Source organism: Lissotriton vulgaris, chromosome 1_2, assembly GCF_964263255.1.
Source record: "Lissotriton vulgaris chromosome 1_2, aLisVul1.2, whole genome shotgun sequence".
Classification (NCBI taxonomy): domain Eukaryota; kingdom Metazoa; phylum Chordata; class Amphibia; order Caudata; family Salamandridae; genus Lissotriton; species Lissotriton vulgaris.
This window is the reverse complement of record NC_141686.1, coordinates 64,385,958-64,409,834: the sequence shown is the minus strand read 5'-3', so window position 1 is coordinate 64,409,834 and position 23,877 is coordinate 64,385,958. Positions and strand designations below refer to the sequence as shown.

The window sequence follows — 23,877 nt, the reverse complement described above, 5'->3', positions numbered from 1 at the left end:
TTTACACTTAGGACAAAGGATAGCTATGAGTTTAACATCATGTCACATTCAGGAAAGAAAGCGGTTACTTTTGTATTCACAATAAAACTATTCTACTTGGCACCTGCAACTGTTCCTTTAGCTGATCAATAATTTCGCCATTGATAAAGTGGTTTCATGGCCCCTCGTTAGTGGAAACAAAAAACATGTTCCACTTCCCCCATTGACCACCTCCCATAACACTTGGAAATAATGTGTACTAGACCACCTGAATTCAAAGTTATGTCAGGCAATATTCTATAGCAGACCTACAATGATGGTGCTGTGTCACTACACTTTGAAGCATTATTTGGTTAGGTGCTATCCATACCTCTTTTAAATCCCTTCTGTTCCACCTTTCCCCAGTTTAAAGCTTTCATAAACTGATGTGTGACACAATACATTGAAAAATGCATGACAATAGAGTATTCACTTAATAAGCCATCTATATAAACAAGTTACTCCAAGGAGCTAATTACTTCTGGCCTTATGAGGAATATTGCAAATAAGTCATGTATTGAGAGCCAATACAATTCAAATGCTAAAAGACTCATTCAACCTTAACACGATCAGTATTTGTTAATCCTTTATTCATTATTTGATCATAGTTATTCAGAATATTGAAACTTATGAAGTATAAAACGATGTACTGTGATGTATTTGAAATGAAAACACACAGTGAGAAGTATATTGAAGTAAAGAGCTCTGTAGGATAGAGATGTTGCTTCAATTGTAGCTAAATAACACTGAATGAAGACGTGAACAGTAGTAATCTCACATGAGTTTAGGTTTAGCAACCGGTCTATTAAAAACTGAAGTGCCAATATATGAGCCTGTTACGGTTTATTAGTGGAAGACCTTAATCCGTACAGTCAACAATGTACATAGTAGGAACTTCTATTGGCACATTAGAAAAAAAAATTGTGCAGATACCAGTAAAACAAAAAAAATCTTGATACCATCACAGTCTGTTCAGAATCAGAGGAAATGCTTACCTTTTCAAAGATGAAGAGCCTGGGGAAAATAAATTATTATTTATATCCAGACTGCTAACAAATCTACAATAAAAGCATACATTCTAGGTTTAGCTACTATGGTATAGAGCGGGTGTCTCAAAAGATCATGCAGAGTTCCTCAATATTATGTAATTTAGAAAATGATTGATACGATGTAGCTTTGGGCAAAAAACACTCTAAAGTTCCAGTTGATCCTTAAGGGCAGAAACAATGCTGAAGAAACGTGCACAGCACTAAGAGTCACTTGTAACACATGGCATTACATTTGCACAAAGGGTCAAATCTGCACCAGGGCTGATGGCAAATAAACTCAATTCCAGACTCAATTTCCCTCGCGAAGTAATAACCAAGAATGCACATATTATTTTTTTTTATTTCAAGCCTCAAGTTAAGGTGCATGGCGCAGAATTTAAGATTTACACGGGGATTTATGACAATTTGTGTTTTACTTTGTGAATAATGCATGGATGGGAAAGGAATATTACAACAGTGCCAGTCCCAAAGGCATAGATACATGACTGATGCTCAATATTCCAAATATTAAAAGTAAAGAATCTACTCCTTGGGAACATATGTTGATTACATAGAGTGGCATAGTATGTATGCCATGAGATCACTTTGTGTGATATAAGACGTGCTTTGTAAATATAGGAAATTGAAGTATACAAAAAGTGATGGATGGAATGCTTGAATTAATCTCAGTTTCTGGTAACTACTTGGGTCACATCCCAGTCTATCATTATGTTGCACACCATGCCAGTTTGGACACAGCCAAATGCAAATCAGTCTTGCGAACTGCCAAGCCAGGTCCTCCCTGACTCTGAGCACAAACTACCTAGGACTGGTTTCGCCCTAGCTTTGGACCATCAGCCAGGTATAGCTTGGTTTCAGTGACACAGTGTGCATGTGACCCCATGTCTGGGCAGACCAGTCCCACTTAAGCTGACACACTGAAGTATACAAAAGTGGTGAATGGAATTCTTGAATTGATTTCAGACTCTAGCTATGTCCAAAATAACCATGGACCAATACCAGTGGCTACACATTTTTTAAAAGTAGCCAAAAAAAATTCAGAATTCAGCAATATGTCATACTAGTATGTGATTCAGGTGGATATTTGCAAAATAAATGTTTTCTTGCACACTGGCGTACATCTGGAAGGCACAAATGTAGAGAAATTGAATCGCTAATGACTCATGTTCTACTATTCTGTCTTCCCACATATCATCTGACAATAATGGAACCTCGCTTGTGTGGCTGGGCCTAATGCCTGAGGCACAATACACCCCGAACTCGACCTGGAGACCTATTTTACCAAGCAGAATCCATGTTTTTTTTTACAACATGGGTAGCTGCAGATTTTTTGCTCTACCTCATTTGTCACATGAGAAAATATACTATACTAAGATTACTAAAAACGAGATCCCCCTAAGGTGTCCAGCAAGGCATGACTTGGATGGTTCTAACTAGGTTTTTTTTACCCAGAAGTGCTTGCAAACCTCCAACTTAGTCTAAAAATGCACATTTTCCTCACAGTTCTGAAACATAAGGTTCTGAAATCTGTGGGGAACCACACCCATCCAGCGCCCCCCCCACCCCAAGTCTCCCGATAAAAATGATACCTTGCTTATATGAGTGGGCCTAGTGCCCGCAACAGCTAGGGGCCCAAAACGCAATGTAGAGACGTCAAAATTTCCTGTTAAAAAAATAGAAATAAAAAATGTCCTGATTTTCTAAAAAGGTTAGCTTTGATATTTAGTCCCAAGTTTGGCAGCCATCCAGGGAAGTCTACCCAACCCAGACATTTCTAAAAACTAGACACCCAGAGGAGTCTAGGCCGGTGTGCCTAGCATGGATAGCAATGATTGTTTCTTACCCACAGTGCCATGAAAACCTCAAACTTCGACTAAAATGGCACATTTTCCCTTCATTACTGAGGCGTTAACTCCACAAAATTCCTACCACCCACCGTTCCCCCACTTGTTCCGATAAAGACGCTATCCCACTTGTGTGGCTGGGCCTATTGCCCACGACAGGATTAAATTAATCCAGGATCAATGGGAGTCCTCCTTGGAGGAGTCCACCCCCTCAGAACAGCAAGACAACTTTTGGGGGGAAGCAGAGGCCCATACCTGGGTGTAGAGGGGGAGCTCTCTCCCACCCCTGCATTCATTATCCCTAGTGTCTAGTGGGTTGATCACTGCTGGGGGATCGCCTTGCTGCGTCAACAGCTAACCTCTCCTCCAAGTAGGGATCAATTGACGAGGATCTCAGTGAAAGGGGAGATTTTCCCATTTCTAATTATATCTCCCCAATACAAATCGGTGATTGGAGGGCACAGATATGCCCCGAGCACTGATTCCGTGAAAGTGAAATGAGCTGTTCAGCTCACTGCATGCTGATTGTTGTTTCATCAAAAAAACACAGACTTGGACTGCTGGGGAAGTGTCCTTTACAACCCTCCCCAGCATCGACCAATGGCTGACTGACTAACAGGGATGGGAGTTAAGTTTAATTGCTTCCCCATGCTGAAATGCAGAGGACACTGGAGGTGTTGACATACTTGCATAGTCCCGGATCCACAACCCATTTTCAGCTCTTAGCTCAGGTAAGCACCTAGACATCTAGCCTGCTACTTGCCTGTGGCCTCCACCCTGATCCAGTCACACAGCCACTGCCCGGGTTTTCCAGCTCACCGTTCTTTCCGCCAACAGAAGCCCCGCCCACCCAAGGACCTACTTAAGGCAGGCTGCAGCATGACCCAACATTGGACGTGCGTTACTGGGGCACAAATGACAAGCCAAAGGTAAGCCTGTTAGATCCTGTCCGCGCCTGGACAGCGCCTAGCATCTGACCCCTGGCCCTCCCGTCCCCCCAAGATACACCATTGCCGAGCACTACACCCTCGACGCCACAGGAAACTCTGCCACCGTGCCAACCCACGCTCCACTGTAGGTCTTTACACACATTTGATGCAAAAATTACATCACAAAATGGCCTAAAACAAGGATGCGTATTAGCCCCGCTGCTCTTCAACCTCTATACCGCGGACTAGCTTAAATTACTGGTCGATGCAAGCCTGGTTGCTCCTAAACTCGGGGGGCATGTCTCCAGACCATGCAAAATGTCGACGATATAGTCATCATGGACCACACAAGAACGACTCTACAAAGAGCCCTCAATGCCCTCAATACAACAAACAAACTCCTGGTGAACCAGTCCAAAACCAAAGTTATGGTTTTCAGGAGCCATCCAATAAAGAAATCCCTGCTCTGGCGTGTAGTTGGATTGCGAATCGTAACCTGTAGCAGTTATAACTATCTGAGAGTCTGGTTTAATGAAAGGGCAAACCAAGTGGCTCACTACAAGCACCTCAGGTCCAATGGAGCCGGGGTGATGCACAGCATGAGATGCTTTAACCATCAACTGCACAGCCCTTCAGCTGAGACAATTTTAAATATCCTACGTGCCAACTGCTGCTAGCTCTGTTCAAAAGCCATTTGGCCTCCCCAGGAAAAATGGGCCCATGCCTTGAGAACTATCAAATAATGGCCTACAAGAAAATACTCTCCTTTCCCCAGCATGCAAGTAGGGCCAGGATGAGGCTGGAATCTGGCCTGGCAAGCGCAGACTTTCACTATAAGGCCACTTAATGAAATTTTATATCTGAATCCTGCGTTCCCCAGCCCAATCCCTGAAATCACAACTACAATCTACGTTCGCGGACGATCTCTCCCTCTGGCACTCACAGCTACAATTAGCTACCTGCACACTAAAGATCGAATCTATTATTCTGTCTAATCCAAATATCCCCAAGTTAATTTGGAAAAGAACAATAAAAAACAAATCACTCAAGTATCATTTGAGAGAGACATTGCAAGGCTTCCACGTAGCCCCCTTTTTGCAGCCCTGGACGCCTCATACATTAAGGGGAAAGCTCAACCTAACTTCAGTTACTTCCTCCAACCTCAGAATCTTAACAGGATCACCTATATGAGGTTGCTAGCCCTTCCAAACTATGCTTTCAACCCGCTCTGGGCATAGAAGAAAGGGTGGCTATCTTGCAGGCTTTGCAACTATCAGCTCGCGTCTTGGTTACACCTCCTGGGATGCTGCCCTCACCTGGTCAATGATAGCTGCCGCCTTCTGCTCCCACTCTTTCGGGTCAAGTACCTTAGATGCTGACACAAACAATGGCAGCGCAGTAGCAAATAGCTGCAGTCTGGCACAACGCAGGGGACAGTAGCTGAAATCCATCAAAATGACACATAGACCCTTAAAATGCTTTTTAAAACCTCAGTAATTTACATATCACTCTTAACATGTTATCTTTTACAATTACTGTTTGATGTCACTCTTCTTGTAAAGTGTTTTTAAACATTGGTACTTCGTGCAAAAGATTTTCATTAACTGTGCACTAATAAAAACATTGTCAACTACTCTTTAAGCCTGGGACTTTCCAGAGCCACTGCTCTGAGGAATTCAACTACTTTACTCAGAAATATGGGCCAGAGTGAAATTAGATAACAACTCATCAGTCTCCAACACAATAAAGATAGAATAAGGAGTAAAGCAAGGATGTGTCTTTGCCCTAGCCCTTTTCAACTTACTAATGAGTGATCTGGTTCCTGCGCTGGATGCTGTAGTCAGCGACGCACCTAAACTGGGAAATCGTCCTATCCCTTCCTTGCCTTACTTCAATGATGTCGTCCGTTTAAGCCAATCAGCAAAGGGACTACAAAGCTGATTGGCATCTAACACCAGCACAGTAGCACAAACCGAATGACTGTGAATTTTGAAAAGACTAACATCGTAATCTTTGGGCGAAAAAGGAGCACACCCGGAACATGTCATCTCAAAAAAGATGCTTGACAAGAGCACTAAGATGAAAGTACCTTGGATGTTGGTTAGACAAGGGAGGGCACTCAACCCACTAAAATTCTTCAACCCTAATGCTGCCTCACTACAATTTGCTCTTCAAACTATCTTCAAACTAACAAAGCAGCCCAGTATAGAGCCTCTGCTGAAGATAGTAAAAGCTAAACTCATTCCCACACTGGACTACGGTTTTGAAGCTTTTCATGGAAAACTGGACACTTTCTTGACCAAATCCCAGAGTTCTGTCTTCAGGTCACTATTCAAGCTCCCCACACTCCTCCGCAGCCCAGATCTGATTGGAATTTATGTTGTGCAATCAAGTTCTGGCACAGAAAGTCTGCATCCTTAAATATGTACGCTCAATGTGTTCCACAAAAGCAGGAACATTGTAGAACTTAATCTGGCTGCAAGCATCTTCAAAGGAATAACCCAGGCTCTCAAAATCCCTAGGAGCATGCCTTCCTGGAAGCTTTGGAACTCAAAACTGCTGCAGCCCTTTGGAATCAAAACCACCTCCACCAGCATTTCAAAATAGCGCTAAACCATAAAGAATCCTTTGAACAGGGTCGCTGGACTTTCAGGTGCAGAAAGCATGCTCCCTTGTACTGAGGAGGTACGACAAAAGAGGAGTGCAAAAACACATCACTGACAATTTCTCTATGCACGACAAAATCAAGTTCGATCTAATGAGGATGGAACGCTTTTCTCCACTAGACCTCCTCCCGCCATTGTCGACTCACCTTCCCACCAGTAAGTGTTGCCTTTTCATTCAGCTCCAGGAGTCTTACCTCATTTTCTCTGAATCTGCTCAATACTGACTGATGATAGCAGAACGATCAAACAAGGACTCTGACAATAGAGGCAGCTGTTGATATCCTTTTGAATGACTTCCATCCCCCAGCAATCTCCGGGTTGGTTAAATTCTTGACCAAAGTGTATAAAATGTTAAGAGACTCAATCTTAGCTCTAACCTCTGTAGGCTGTAAGATGTTATGCGTGGATTTATTTTAATGTGATGTCGGTTTCATGAGCCTGCATGTACAAACTCACACATTCCTTGATAGCATTTATTCTCCACTGGCTCGCTCCTAGATAAGCCAGGCCAGTATCATGGTCATAGACATTTTTACTCATTATTCCCTGTCATGAATTTTAGTTGCCGGCACCTTAACACCTACGGTGTTAGGCTTTGCAACGCCAACATAGCCAGCCCTCAGCACTTTTTAGACTACAGCACAAAACACCTTTGACCTTGACACTACATACCCCCAATCTCATTAGATCCACGAGATTAAAACATGGAATATGCTACCAACATGAAAAATCTCTATAAGGCTGGGTACGCAGACCATCGCCCCCCCATCCACTGAGAAATCACCACGAGTTGGTTGTTAGGCGAACTCAGCCAAACCATTGTGGCCGTAAGCTATATTTGATCCCCACCCTTTCTAACCCCCAATTACCATGCTTTCCTGCCTCTGTCGGGCGCCTAGTATAAGTAATGCTACCAGTCTTTAGTAACATTACTGTAAAAATAACCAGACATTTCTTAGCCCCCTGCACAAATACACATCTGATCTTAGTACATTTAGCCTAAATATTGTCTTTTTTTAATCACCCCTATATTTATTAACCATAGGTCCTCTTACTTCACTTCTTGATGTAGCCTTGCTCACAAGATAATGCAGGCAGTACCTCACCAGTTGATCCCTTGGATTGGCCTCCCCAGTTCTAATTAACGCTTGCACTTAAACACAATCCGGATCTGGAATGGTATCAATCCATACACCCAAATGAGACAATACTTAATACTAGGGGTAGGCAGAATTTTCGTAGTCGCGCTACGCAAAGCTCTGCAAAACAGTAAAAAATATCCGCGAGCGCGAAAAAGTTCCACAAACATGCAAAAATGGATTGTTCTGTCCGTTTGCTATGCTTTTTCCACGGCACCGAAATAAACTTCGGATCCGAAAACCCTGGCCAATAAACAATCGGCGCCAAAGAATTCGAAGCCGAAACACACGGAGACGCCAAAGCCACCAAAAGCATGTTTTCGGTGATCCCATCGACATACCGGATCCGAAACAAAAAATCTTGGCCATACACCCAAAGACTTGCCATATGACCACTAAAGTGACTTTAAAAAGAGGTGCTACTACAGAAGAGGAATACCATATACCACTAAAGAAGAGAACTGTTGGGACACATCTTCCCCTCCTCCTTTTCCTCTTCTTCTACCTTCTTTACCCCAGACTATACCTGTGCCAAACTTCACCTCAGCACTCACCGCCACACACACACCTGACAATCAGGGTGATGGGGATAATAATGATGACGATTAGCCTGGGGATGTGTGGGATGACTAGAACACTGATTTTCCCACTGATAACGACCCTGACATATACCCTGCCAAACCCTCTCCACCAGATGACAGTGTAGGATTTGTTGAGTTGTTAAGTAGGGCTGCTACTTACATTAGATCGCCATCTAGTGTTGGGTCCGGATGTTTGCACTTGTCCCTAGGGAAAACATCTTCCAGAAAAACGAGTGCAAACATCCAGACACAACAGTAGATGGCGATCTTATGCAAAGCATGAGATTCTACAGCACTACATGTCAATAACCGATGCATACTGGGTAAATAGCATTTTTATTATCTTGCATGTTTCTCCCTTGCTTGTGATTGTGCTCTGTGCCAATGAAATTGTTTGGATCTGTCACTCTTCAACATCTCTCTGGCAAGGATAGATACATACACACATTCTGCCAAGGATAGATACATACACACATAATCACTCTCCCATGCATTGAAAGGAACAAGGCAGTGGTTTGAATTCAGAGCACATTAAAGTGTGAGTGTTCATAAATAGCACTCGTCTGAGTGTGCACACACTATGAACTCTTCTGTAGTCAAAGAGCTTCCTTTTTATGTTTCAGACCCCAAGATTATCCTTTTGTTGGTTTTTAATTGCTATAAGTAGTATCCATTGGTGCAGAGGTTAAGGGCAATTATCAGTCCTTTGGTGGTGATATATGTAGGAGTCATTCTTGAAAGATTGAGTTTATTTGAAAGATCTTGAATCTACTTGTTCAAAGCAAATGGTTTGCTCATGATCTAATTATTTTGTTACCCTGGCTTCAAAACATAAGCAGATTAAGCTGGAGCTGTTCTGGGTTCAGCCACATCAGAAGGAATTATAGATAGGGCAGCATTGAAATACCACTGTTGGCCTTGAGTTGAGTGGTCATCTTTTGAGATTCTGAAAGCTTGTTTTTGTTTTTAGATTCATCATACCATCATCAAGTCACTTAAAAGTGTATTATTTGAATGTGCCCAGTACAATGCCTCTGCTGAAGCCTGCTGTGTTACTTACACCACAATTGGTCTAATTGATTTCTCTGTTTTTAAAGAAGCACAAGAGGAAACTGTAAATGGGTGGTAGGTCAAGTGACAGGCTCTGGAGCTTTTCTGTTTCATACCATCATTCTTTGGACTCAGTTCTACCTTAGTTGAACACAGCATCAGTCCCACAGGATCATTTCAGCAACATCAGTAGCACCCTAGTTAGTGTCTTCATTGTTGCTGATACAAGAGTGCATCAGTAAACCTTTAGAACCACCTCTGAATTTTGTAGATTTAATTGATAATGTAGGGGTGACCAACGTAGAGGACAAAGAAGGTATCTGGTCCTTATGCTATTTTAGAAACTGTAACAGTAACAAAATGAGGTACCAGAACATTGAATGGAAAAGGAAAATGTACCTGTGTTGCGCTTTATTTGCCGTCAGTAGACCTACCCTTGCCGCCTTTCCGGACCCGGCGGAGAGGGGTAGGCCTACTGACTGAGACACAGGAGCAGACAACCTGAAAGCAAAGAGGTGCTAACCCGGTGTTCTACCCGCCGGGTACTGATGTTGTAGCTCACCATCGCATAGATAGGCAAATACAGCGCAACACAGGTACATTTTCCTTTTCCATTCAATGTTCTTATTCTGTAAAAGACACTGTGTAGATAGTTGATAAGATTCAAACTCACTGGGGGGCGCTAGGTGCCGCCGGACCAAGATGGCCGCACTGGAGTGAGGCTCCCGACCGAGTGCTTTTTCTCATGCTGCAAGGATCCTGACTGGGCAGATTGGCTCCAACATTGCCCCTTCACCTCCGCATCACGTGCTGTTCACGGCGGTGTCTCGATTGCCCCGTGGGTCCCATCCGGAGCGTTGCTGATTGCCGGAGAGTTCCGAGCGGGCTGCGGTGCTGCGGAGGAGGCTCTCGCTCGCCGGATTGCTCTATCAGGAAAGGTCGGTGCTTTGCGGCCTTACCGGCGCTGTTGGGGCGGCATCGGATGCAGGAGGAGGCCTGACCGCTGGACGATTGGGAAGGTCCGACGAGCCCGGGGGGGACCCCAGCTGCAGTCTCAGGTGAGTGCCACGCGTAGCCTGCCGTCTCACCTCGCCACTATCCCCCCGGAGCTGTGAGCGCTCATTGCCTTGCTTGCGACCTCGCTGGTGTGCCCGCCATCCGCCATCTTAGGTCTCCTGCTTCACGGACCGGATGCCTCGCGCCTAGCCTCCTGGTGCTATTCCACCTTCTATAGGGCGGTGGCTACCTGTCTTATAGGCGCTGCTGTTTCCCAACCACCACATGCCCGACAGGCGCCCTCATTTTCCCGTTCTCCTTGCAGATGCCTCAAGGTGATGCTGTGCCTCACTACCTGCTCACTACCTGCTGCGGCTGCACCGCCCCGGCTGCTTGGGAAGTAGTTTCGCAGTACCGCCGCTCCCCAGACCTGCGCCTCACGTTTTCTTTTCTGCCTGGAACCCCCATCCACTCGGAGCCTACAGCTGCAGCGGCTCTTAACCACTATCCGCTCCAACAGCCCTATCCGAGGCGGTCCCTCCCCTCTTCTGCCTCGACACTACTGCGAACTGGCGTCCATTTCTCCTACTCCATCGCGAACGCCCAGACGAGACATGGGCCGCAGCGATGCACGTCAGTCCAAAATACCGTTCGAAACGATAAAATCTTCCAAACCGACGCCGGAGACTGAGGGCAGTCCTACTGCCTTGGCCCCTCAGGAGAAAGACATGAAGACGCTGCTGCTGGGCATGAAACAAAGCCTCTCCACAATAGACGCCAAAATAGATACCATGAACATGCGAATGGACAGCGTTGTGGCCAAGCTGGAGCAACATGATACCCGCATAAAGGAGACAGAAGACAGGATATCTGTTCTGGAAGATGGCGCCACAAACACGAGTAAACAGGTCACTCAAATGGACAGGCTGCTCAAACTCATAGCAGACAAGAATGAGGACTTGGAGGCGAGGTCCCGCTGCAATAATGTCCCTATTTTAGGCCTTGCGGAGTCCACCAACACAGGTAAAATGGAGACCTTTGTGGAGAACCTTCTCGTGGAACTATTCGGAAAAGAATCCTTCTCTCCACACTTCATCATCGAAAGGGCACATAGATCTCTGGCGGCCCGCCCGCCACCCGGTGCTCAACCTCGCCCTGTCATTGTGCGCTTTCTGAACTACAGAGACCGAGATGCAGTGTTAAAACGCTCGAGAGAACTGGGTACCGTGAAATATTGCAACACGTCTCTCTCCTTTTTCCCAAATTTCACCCCCTCAGTCCAAGAAGCCAGGCGCAAATTTGCAGTGGTGAAAAAGAAACTCCAGACGCAGGAGATCCCATACGCTATGTTATACCCAGCCAAATTGAAAGTATCATTCCAGGGCAGGCATAATTTCTTTCAAAATCCGCAACAAGTGGAAGTCTTTCTTAAACACTATAGGAAAGAACAGGACAGTGACGAAGCTGCTCGCCACCGATCCAGGTCTCATTCACCAATGTCGCAACAAGACTGAGTGTATGCATCGCGACATTGGCCCTCATCGTCCAGCGTGCTCTGTCCATCACCTAACGGAGCCTGTGTTCTTATATATTGTGTTTTAGGTACTTGAACTGCACAAAACGTACCGGTCTATGATGTACCTAAGTGCTCGGTCGCCCACCTCCGTCCCACGATAGACGCCCGGTAAGAACCTGGTGTCAGTGGGTGTAAGCAGGGAGGTGGTTGGCAGGCCTGGTGCCCCTAGTTTCTGTCCCCCAATGGGCGAGCCCCTGTACACCCCGTCCCCTCTGAGGGAAGGGGCATGTGTCATGTCATTTCTGGTTTCTGTTTTGTTTTGTTTTGTTTCTGGGATGGCGGGTGGGGGCTGTATTCCCGGCTAGTTGGGGTTGCCGGTGTTGGTGGGAAGAAACTCAGTACTGATACTGCCGACTTTATAATGCTTACTTTGTTGTCCCTGGGGGGTTTTATGGGAGGATTTCTGGAGGGAAATGTCATTTTTATAACGTCAATCGTGCTATGGCCCTTTCGTACGTTATTACATGCTACAGGATTTGTTCTATGTCTGAATGGGTGACGTAGAGGATACGCGACCATCACAACAGTTTCAGTTGGTATCATGGAACATTCGTGGGCTGAATAATCCTAGAAAAAAGAGACAAATTCTGGGATATCTTGATAGGCAGGGTGTGTCGATTGCCATGCTTCAAGAAACTCATCTGTTGCCAGATAGCTCTCCCCTCTTTGCGTCCAGGTGGGCCTCCTGCAAGGTTTTCCCTTCCTACTCCAACTATGCCAGGGAGTTACGATCTTGGTCAGACGTGGAATGAGGTTTACACCTGCCAGGACGGAGGTGGATTCATGTGGCAGACACTGCATGGTCTGGGGGAAATTGTACTCGCATACTGTCCTTTTTGCATGCTATTATGGTCCCAATACCGACGACACTTCCCCGCTTCTCACGATGTGGGGTAAGATTCAAACACTGGGCGTAGACCACATCATATTGGGTGGGGACTTCAATACCGCAATCACACCGGCCCTTGACAGGTCTCACCCCCAAGCTGCGCACTACTCCCACACTCAACGTGTTCTATCCTCTATTATTGTCGAACACCACTATATCGATGCTTGGATGCACTTGCATCCTTCCCTCAAACAGGGCACTCATCACTCTGCAGTACACTCCACATGGGCACGTTTAGACTATGTGTTCCTATCGGCTGGCCTTACTCCCTGGCTGGTCAGGGCCCTACACCTTGCCAGGACTTTCTCTGACCATTCCCCGGTCCTAATATCGCTGCGCATTCCCACTGAGACCTCCCCTTACTTGAGTTGGTGCCTTAACCCTGCTCACCTCACGGACTATGCCTTCAGGGCGGAACTTGAACAGGACATACACGACTTCTTTGAGCGGAACGTGGGGTCGGTGTCAAACCTCACGACGGTTTGGGAGGCCTTTAAAGTCACGGTGCGGGGACGGTGTATTGCTAAAGGGGGCGGCGTCCTCGAATCACTGCGTGGTGAATTGCGTAAACTTGAATCCGAACTCCGGGACCTGGAACAGAGTAGAACTCGCGACGCCCGAGGCCACGCTTCTAATGCCCTACTTAGGGAAAAGCTGAATGAATACACGGAGGCGGCAGATAGAGAGTGCAAGTTCCTCAGCAAACAGTATACAGCCCGCATCTTCTGGGAAGGAGATAGGCCCGGCAGAGCACTGGCCTCAGCTGTCAGGACCCCTAGATATAATAGCTATGTCACCACCTTGCTGGAAGAACATCAAATCCCACAGCGAGACCTCACAGAACAACTCCGTATCCTCACAAATCACTATTCCACTCTACACATCCCATAGGTCGGCGCCTATTAATCTACATCCATATCTTGACGGCACCGCCATTGCATGGCTCTGCCCAACCCAGCAAAAATTCCTACATCACATTCTCGAGATAGATGAAATAAAGGACGCTATCATGTCCATGAAATCAGGCAAGTCGCCCGGATCAGACGGGTTGCCCATCGACTTTTACCAAGCCTACATTCATATCCTCGCCCCAATACTGCAACAAGTTTATTATTCGGCCCTTGAAGAAGGAACTCTACCGTCCTCCATGCGTGAAGCCCTTATAACATCCCTCTTGAAACCGGGCAAGCCACCGGAGCATTGTGAATCCTACAGCCCCCTCTCGTTGCTCAATACTGATGTAAAAATCTTGGCGAAGGTGCTTGCATCGCGTCTTAACCTACTGATGGAACGTCTAGTCCTGCCAGACCAAGCAGGATTTGTCCCCAACAGGGCGACTTCTCATAATTTGCGCACCCTTCAGGCTGTACTGCAGGATATTAATCCTCGCTGTGAAGCGGCTGCTGTGTTCCTTGATGCTACTAAAGCGTTCGATTCCCTCGAATGGGATTACCTCTTGGCCCTTCTTGAACGTATGGGGATCCCATACAGCTTCCTAGATTGGATAAGACTGCTATATAGCAACCTGTGTGCTTCAGTTTTACTCAATGGCGCTAGGTCAGCTCCCTTTGACATTCACAGAGGCACCAGACAGGGATGCCCTCTTTCCCCTGTCCTTTATGCTATCGCCATCGAGCCGTTAGCGGCTAAACTCCGACAGCATCATAACCACCGCTCTCTAATATACCCGGAGCGCCAGCTGCTAGTAGCACTGTATGCTGACGACATGACCCTATACGTACACAAACCGCAAGAGAATGCCAATCCCATTCTGCGCGAAATCACTAAATTTAGTGCCATATCGGGAATACAGATCAACTGGTCAAAGTCTACTCTATTCCCCTTAACAGAGAAGACTGTGCACTTTCCCCTGGACTATCCCTTGATATGGGAAACAGAGGAACTAAAATACCTCGGCATCATTGTATCCCGAAACCGAGAGGCCCTCATTAGGGCTAACTATGGCACTGTCCTGGATAAACTGACCGATACCATTACTAAGTGGATCCATCTTCAACTTTCAATGGCGGGCTGCTTTTCCCTCATCAAGATGGTTGTCCTTCCCAAGCTGCTCTACCTCTTCACCAACATACCGTACAGTCCGGGGTCCCACTTCTTCCGTTCCCTTAATTCCCAAATATCGCGCCTTATATGGGGTGGCAAACAGGCCAGGATTAGCCTGAAGACGCTCATGTTACCTTACTATCAAGGCGGGTTTGATGTCCCAAACTTCCAACGCTATTATGACTGCCCAGGGCCACTTTGTCGCTTACTGGCTTCACCCTCCCCCCTTCATGGCCCACTTAGCGGTGGAGGACGGGTATATGAGGCCCGTGCAACCGTCGGGATATTTATACACTACGCCTCGTATCACTGACTGTGACCCAACCACAGTTGATTACACGGTTCAGGCTTGGAAGCGCCTGGCAGAACGCATGGAGGTCGTGTTTTTCTACTCTCCACTTATGCCCCTAGCGCATGATCCGAGACTGCGTGTAGCCTGTGAGGAAATCGGACGTAAATTGCTCACGAAATTGGCTATACACACGTGGGGCGATCTATACCTCCAGGGACAATTTCGGACATCGGCGCAGTTCTTTGGGGAGAACACCCCCTCCGTAATGGACACGTTCCTCTATGTACGGCTCCGTCAGAATGTTAAAGCGGTTACTCCTAACTTCCCTGACGAGCCGGACACCCTGGCCCCCCTTCACACGCTCCTACAAGCGGACACCCCAAAACATGTTGTGTCTATGCTATACAAACATGTACAGCCAGCCCCATCACCCCCTCCGCTCAGAGCCCGCAGCGACTGGGACGGTGACCTAGACACCCCGCTGTCGGACAAACAATGGGAGGAAAGCTGCTCTCACACTAATGCGGTGACCGGTAATGCCCGTCTCAGGCTGATTCATTTCAAATTCTTGCACCAAATCTACTTTACTCCTTCCAAAATATTCCGGCTCGGTCTTCGCGATAACGACAAATGCCTCAGATGCAAGGGCGAGGGAGTCCGACTTCTTTCACCTGGCATGGACATGCCCTGCTGTAGCAGAATATTTACAACAAGGGGTGGTGAGGGACAGAGTCTCTGAATTAAGCAGAAACCTTTCTCACTGCTCCATCAGGATTCAAGCAAGCCGGGCCGAAGAAGGCTGAAATGCCAGAAACCGGTCCCCGGTAGCTTGTCTCCTTTCTGGTGAAGAATTGGCTTGGTAGTTTAGTCTGCCCTGTTCCCATGATGCACTGGGCCAGGGACAGACTGATTTGCATATAGCCAGGTTCTGAGCTGGGATGGGGCAGTGAGATAAATAACGGTGATGGATCAAGCCCTGATCTTTGGACTGGGTAAGAGTGGTCTGTTTAACTCAGACACTCTGTTCATCACCACCCCCTTTTTGTAAATCGTTTTTGGCCACTATAGGTGTGGCAGGGTATACTCAGACATGAGTCCCTTTCTCACTGCTCCATCAGGATTCAAGCAAGCCGGGCCGAAGAAGGCTGAAATGCCAGAAACCGGTCCCCGGTAGCTTGTCTCCTTTCTGGTGAAGAATTGGCTTGGTAGTTTAGTCTGCCCTGTTCCCATGATGCACTGGGCCAGGGACAGACTGATTTGCATATAGCCAGGTTCTGAGCTGGGATGGGGCAGTGAGATAAATAACGGTGATGGATCAAGCCCTGATCTTTGGACTGGGTAAGAGTGGTCTGTTTAACTCAGACACTCTGTTCATCACCACCCCCTTTTTGTAAATCGTTTTTGGCCACTATAGGTGTGGCAGGGTATACTCAGACATGAGTCCCTTTCTCACTGCTCCATCAGGATTCAAGCAAGCCGGGCCGAAGAAGGCTGAAATGCCAGAAACCGGTCCCCGGTAGCTTGTCTCCTTTCTGGTGAAGAATTGGCTTGGTAGTTTAGTCTGCCCTGTTCCCATGATGCACTGGGCCAGGGACAGACTGATTTGCATATAGCCAGGTTCTGAGCTGGGATGGGGCAGTGAGATAAATAACGGTGATGGATCAAGCCCTGATCTTTGGACTGGGTAAGAGTGGTCTGTTTAACTCAGACACTCTGTTCATCACCACCCCCTTTTTGTAAATCGTTTTTGGCCACTATAGGTGTGGCAGGGTATACTCAGACATGAGTCCCTTTCTCACTGCTCCATCAGGATTCAAGCAAGCCGGACCGAAGAAGGCTGAAATGCCAGAAACCGGTCCCCGGTAGCTTGTCTCCTTTCTGGTGAAGAATTGGCTTGGTAGTTTAGTCTGCCCTGTTCCCATGATGCACTGGGCCAGGGACAGACTGATTTGCATATAGCCAGGTTCTGAGCTGGGATGAGGCAGTGAGATAAATAACGGTGATGGATCAAGCCCTGATCTTTGGACTGGGTAAGAGTGGTCTGTTTAACTCAGACACTCTGTTCATCACCACCCCCTTTTTGTAAATCGTTTTTGGCCACTATAGGTGTGGCAGGGTATACTCAGACATGAGTCCCTTTCTCACTGCTCCATCAGGATTCAAGCAAGCCGGGCCGAAGAAGGCTGAAATGCCAGAAACCGGTCCCCGGTAGCTTGTCTCCTTTCTGGTGAAGAATTGGCTTGGTAGTTTAGTCTGCCCTGTTCCCATGATGCACTGGGCCAGGGACAGACTGATTTGCATATAGCCAGGTTCTGAGCTGGGATGGGGCAGTGAGATAAATAACGGTGATGGATCAAGCCCTGATCTTTGGACTGGGTAAGAGTGGTCTGTTTAACTCAGACACTCTGTTCATCACCACCCCCTTTTTGTAAATCGTTTTTGGCCACTATAGGTGTGGCAGGGTATACTCAGACATGAGTCCCTTTCTCACTGCTCCATCAGGATTCAAGCAAGCCGGGCCGAAGAAGGCTGAAATGCCAGAAACCGGTCCCCGGTAGCTTGTCTCCTTTCTGGTGAAGAATTGGCTTGGTAGTTTAGTCTGCCCTGTTCCCATGATGCACTGGGCCAGGGACAGACTGATTTGCATATAGCCAGGTTCTGAGCTGGGATGGGGCAGTGAGATAAATAACGGTGATGGATCAAGCCCTGATCTTTGGACTGGGTAAGAGTGGTCTGTTTAACTCAGACACTCTGTTCATCACCACCCCCTTTTTGTAAATCGTTTTTGGCCACTATAGGTGTGGCAGGGTATACTCAGACATGAGTCCCTTTCTCACTGCTCCATCAGGATTCAAGCAAGCCGGGCCGAAGAAGGCTGAAATGCCAGAAACCGGTCCCCGGTAGCTTGTCTCCTTTCTGGTGAAGAATTGGCTTGGTAGTTTAGTCTGCCCTGTTCCCATGATGCACTGGGCCAGGGACAGACTGATTTGCATATAGCCAGGTTCTGAGCTGGGATGGGGCAGTGAGATAAATAACGGTGATGGATCAAGCCCTGATCTTTGGACTGGGTAAGAGTGGTCTGTTTAACTCAGACACTCTGTTCATCACCACCCCCTTTTTGTAAATCGTAGCAGAATATTGGCATGCAGTTTTTAGAGCGTTGTCTGACATGGTCAGGGCGGATGTGGATCCCTGCGCCAGGATTGCCCTTTTGGGTCATAATGCCCCAGCGCTGAAGTCACGCAGGAAATTTTTTGCACTGGGCCTCCTATTTGCTAAACGCCATGTGGCATGCAAATGGGGCAGGGGCCGCGCGCCTAAATTCAAGCTTTGGCTCAATACCATGGTTACTTGGCAAGAACACCTTCACAACTATGCCGACCTCTTACCACACAAGTCACGTCCCAAAGATCTCTGGGGGCCCCTTACTGCCTATCTCCTCCGTGAGCAGGGTGAGGACTCTTCGGACGCATGAACTTACACTGTAATTCTCTAAACCTACCCCTCTCCCTCACCCAAACCTTGCCCTGATCCCCCACCGGTCTTGCCTTAGTCTTCACTCCTCCCTTACCCCCCTCCCTCCCCCTGGGTATCATCCTACATACAGGTGTGCATTCACACTATGCCCTATCGCGACGCACCTAGGACTTCCATATACTCTATGAACTAATCGGCGTCCTAACTACATATCTCGTCAGCTTCCATTGCCCGACTTTAGATTGCTCTGCGACTTGCTCCTAATACCAGACTGCTTTCTCACTTAACTTGCATGTTATGCGTATCACTTCTTCTATGGCCTTCGCACTTTATTTTACTCACAGATTTGATTTTGAATGTCCCCCCCTCCCCTGACCCCTCCCCCTCTCTGCCCTCCCCCTCCCAGGTCAGCCAGGCGTATTAAACTGGTGCGGAGCAACACTAACCCTGCCGATGGTTGTTTCACCTTCTACTAGTCACCACCTTATAGCTCCTCACCTCAAGGTCCTTTAATCCACATACAATGTATGGTGGTATATCATGGGAGGGGGCAGTTTTGCTTGGTTTTTTGCAGTTGGTTTTAAAAATGATAAAAGAAACCTCAAAGGTATACTGCTTGTACACACATTGCTTCCTTACTGTAATTATAATGCACATGTCATCTGACTATACCTTTTTTATATCGCGGCCGGCCCTTCATGGTTGTATGCGGCATGCTGTGTCTAATTTCTGTTGGCTAGCCCCTCTGATGTTGAGCCCACCCTGGGCTACTTCCATTATAGCTGCCGGCCTGTCACCGCAGGTTGTAGGCGTGAAGCTGTGTACTGACCTTTCCTTTGTCATCAATAAAGGTTTCGAAAAAAAAAAAATTCAAACTCACTTTTGATATTGGTCCCGAAGAATCGCTAGTCAGAGGACAAGTAGCGAGAAACATGTCGACCCAGTCATAAACAAGCTAGCCTAGTCTCGCATAATATCCCTTCGAGTCTAATCTAGATCTCTTTTAATTGGAGCAAGGGACCACTAGAATAAACCTGATCCTGGTACCCTCAGCCCCATTTTAAACCACCATAACGTCTACACAATCCTGGCCCCACACCAACACTTCACCAATACGGCAGTTGGATAAAAGATCTTCGCCAAAGAGCCCCTCTTAGAGGTGTTGCCCGTTGGGTATTGCACCGCAGACCCAACGAGGAGCATTACCGATGATAAATCATGACATCTGAAAGGGTGTGTGAGGCCACTACATCCAACATATTGGATGCCCATCCATAGGTTTCCCTTGGTCTCCTATGCTACCTCCCCAGCCGTTCGAACCGAACTCACCCCTCCTTGATTAGGAACAGCCTGGTACCTCATTTTGTTACTGTTACTATTGGCGAGCACCTCGGCTGGACCTACCACTCCACTTTGTGAGTGGTGAATTCGCCTTCCGCCTGTAATACAGGACTCCTTTCCCCCTTTTTTGTATACATTTTAGAAACTGTACCCTAACCCCTTAATTTTTCTTTCATTTCAAAAGCTTTCATTGAAAGTTTAAATACACAAAACACATGGTTGGCGTACAATCAGGAGCTGAGTACATTCTGTTCAGAATAGTTAGTCACATAATTGAATTCTTGATGTCACATACTTGTATTCTTGATTGTACAAATGCTGGTTATTGAAAAGCTTAGTTAGGGAAGAGTACTTCTACTGCACAACCCTGAAGTGGGTAGAGAACGTAGGAAAGAGAGAGTGAGAAAGTGCAGGGAAGAGCTAGACAAAGGGGTGATTACCCAACCTTATCTTGAGGATGGATTAGGCATCCTGTCCGTACCTTGCAGGGAGTGACAACAGCTCAGCATAACGAGGTGAGGGGGTGGGTTCAAATGTGAACCAATATCATTATATCAGTGGGCTGGTTAGGACAGAAATAGTAAATGTATCTCATGAGGGGATTAATTACTTCTAATTATCGGTCGAGGTTGTTCCATAGAGCCTTGTAAGCCGAGATCCAGGGGTATTGGTTAGAGAGGATATAGTGTGCGCACCTAATGTATCTCAACCACTCCCACCAGGTGTTATTGGAAGCATTTCCCAATGATTTCCAGGAGGAGACAATGGATTTGTGGGCAAAGGTGAATAATCCAGCTAATAAAAATCTTCTCATTGTAAATCCGTTGTGTATGAAGGGTTGAGGGGGGGAGGGTGGGGTGGCAAATGGAGAATTAAAAGTTCCCAAGAGAGTTTAGTTTGTAGGATATTGTCAGTGATGTCATGACTTTAGTCCAATAGCTGTGTAGCAGGGGGCAATCATATAGCCCTTGCTGCAGCGGCTCTTAACCACTATCCGCTCCAACGGCCCTATCCGAGGCGGTCCCTCCCCTCTTCTGCCTCGAAACTACTGCGAACTGGCGTCCATTTCTCCTACTCCATCGCGAACGCCCAGACGAGACATGGGCCGCAGCGATGCACGTCAGTCCAAAATACCGTTCGAAACGATAAAATCTTCCAAACCGACGCCGGAGACTGAGGGCAGTCCTACTGCCTTGGCCCCTCAGGAGAAAGATATGAAGACGCTGCTGCTGGGCATGAAACAAAGCCTCTCCACAATAGACGCCAAAATAGATACCATGAACATGCGAATGGACAGCGTTGTGGCCAAGCTGGAGCAACATGATACCCGCATAAAGGAGACAGAAGACAGGATATCTGTTCTGGAAGATGGCGCCACAAACACGAGTAAACAGGTCACTCAAATGGACAGGCTGCTCAAACTCATAGCAGACAAGAATGAGGACTTGGAGGCGAGGTCCCGCTGCAATAATGTCCCTATTTTAGGCCTTGCGGAGTCCACCAACACAGGTAAAATGGAGACCTTTGTGGAGAACCTTCTCGTGGAACTATTCGGAAAAGAATCCTTCTCTCCACACTTCATCATCGAAAGGGCACATAGATCTCTGGCGGCCCGCCCGCCACCCGGTGCTCAACCTCGCCCTGTCATTGTGCGCTTTCTGAACTACAGAGACCGAGATGCAGTGTTAAAACGCTCGAGAGAACTGGGTACCGTGAAATATTGCAACACGTCTCTCTCCTTTTTCCCAAATTTCACCCCCTCAGTCCAAGAAGCCAGGCGCAAATTTGCAGTGGTGAAAAAGAAACTCCAGACGCAGGAGATCCCATACGCTATGTTATACCCAGCCAAATTGAAAGTATCATTCCAGGGCAGGCATAATTTCTTTCAAAATCCGCAACAAGTGGAAGTCTTTCTTAAACACTATAGGAAAGAACAGGACAGTGACGAAGCTGCTCGCCACCGATCCAGGTCTCATTCACCAATGTCGCAACAAGACTGAGTGTATGCATCGCGACATTGGCCCTCATCGTCCAGCGTGCTCTGTCCATCACCTAACGGAGCCTGTGTTCTTATATATTGTGTTTTAGGTACTTGAACTGCACAAAACGTACCGGTCTATGATGTACCTAAGTGCTCGGTCGCCCACCTCCGTCCCACGATAGACGCCCGGTAAGAACCTGGTGTCAGTGGGTGTAAGCAGGGAGGTGGTTGGCAGGCCTGGTGCCCCTAGTTTCTGTCCCCCAATGGGCGAGCCCCTGTACACCCCGTCCCCTCTGAGGGAAGGGGCATGTGTCATGTCATTTCTGGTTTCTGTTTTGTTTTGTTTTGTTTCTGGGATGGCGGGTGGGGGCTGTATTCCCGGCTAGTTGGGGTTGCCGGTGTTGGTGGGAAGAAACTCAGTACTGATACTGCCGACTTTATAATGCTTACTTTGTTGTCCCTGGGGGGTTTTATGGGAGGATTTCTGGAGGGAAATGTCATTTTTATAACGTCAATCGTGCTATGGCCCTTTCGTACGTTATTACATGCTACAGGATTTGTTCTATGTCTGAATGGGTGACGTAGAGGATACGCGACCATCACAACAGTTTCAGTTGGTATCATGGAACATTCGTGGGCTGAATAATCCTAGAAAAAAGAGACAAATTCTGGGATATCTTGATAGGCAGGGTGTGTCGATTGCCATGCTTCAAGAAACTCACCTGTTGCCAGATAGCTCTCCCCTCTTTGCGTCCAGGTGGGCCTCCTGCAAGGTTTTCCCTTCCTACTCCAACTATGCCAGGGGGGTTACGATCTTGGTCAGACGTGGAATGAGGTTTACACCTGCCAGGACGGAGGTGGATTCATGTGGCAGACACTGCATGGTCTGGGGGAAATTGTACTCGCATACTGTCCTTTTTGCATGCTATTATGGTCCCAATACCGACGACACTTCCCCGCTTCTCACGATGTGGGGTAAGATTCAAACACTGGGCGTAGACCACATCATATTGGGTGGGGACTTCAATACCGCAATCACACCGGCCCTTGACAGGTCTCACCCCCAAGCTGCGCACTACTCCCACACTCAACGTGTTCTATCCTCTATTATTGTCGAACACCACTATATCGATGCTTGGATGCACTTGCATCCTTCCCTCAAACAGGGCACTCATCACTCTGCAGTACACTCCACATGGGCACGTTTAGACTACGTGTTCCTATCGGCTGGCCTTACTCCCTGGCTGGTCAGGGCCCTGCACCTTGCCAGGACTTTCTCTGACCATTCCCCGGTCCTAATATCGCTGCGCATTCCCACTGAGACCTCCCCTTACTTGAGTTGGTGCCTTAACCCTGCTCACCTCACGGACTATGCCTTCAGGGCGGAACTTGAACAGGACATACACGACTTCTTTGAGCGGAACGTGGGGTCGGTGTCAAACCTCACGACGGTTTGGGAGGCCTTTAAAGTCACGGTGCGGGGACGGTGTATTGCTAAAGGGGGCGGCGTCCTCGAATCACTGCGTGGTGAATTGCGTAAACTTGAATCCGAACTCCGGGACCTGGAACAGAGTAGAACTCGCGACGCCCGAGGCCACGCTTCTAATGCCCTACTTAGGGAAAAGCTGAATGAATACACGGAGGCGGCAGATAGAGAGTGCAAGTTCCTCAGCAAACAGTATACAGCCCGCATCTTCTGGGAAGGAGATAGGCCCGGCAGAGCACTGGCCTCAGCTGTCAGGACCCCTAGATATAATAGCTATGTCACCACCTTGCTGGAAGAACATCAAATCCCACAGCGAGACCTCACAGAACAACTCCGTATCCTCACAAATCACTATTCCACTCTACACATCCCATAGGTCGGCGCCTATTAATCTACATCCATATCTTGACGGCACCGCCATTGCATGGCTCTGCCCAACCCAGCAAAAATTCCTACATCACATTCTCGAGATAGATGAAATAAAGGACGCTATCATGTC

The 23,877-nt window shown here is 47.4% G+C and overlaps 1 protein-coding gene across 2 annotated transcripts in view; it reads left to right on the top strand.

Annotated features, from left to right (window-relative positions):
* TULP3 (TUB like protein 3) overlaps positions 1–23,877 on the top strand; it is a 522,214-nt gene that overhangs the window by 240,467 nt on the left and 257,870 nt on the right. The gene's annotated exons all lie outside the window — the stretch shown is intronic.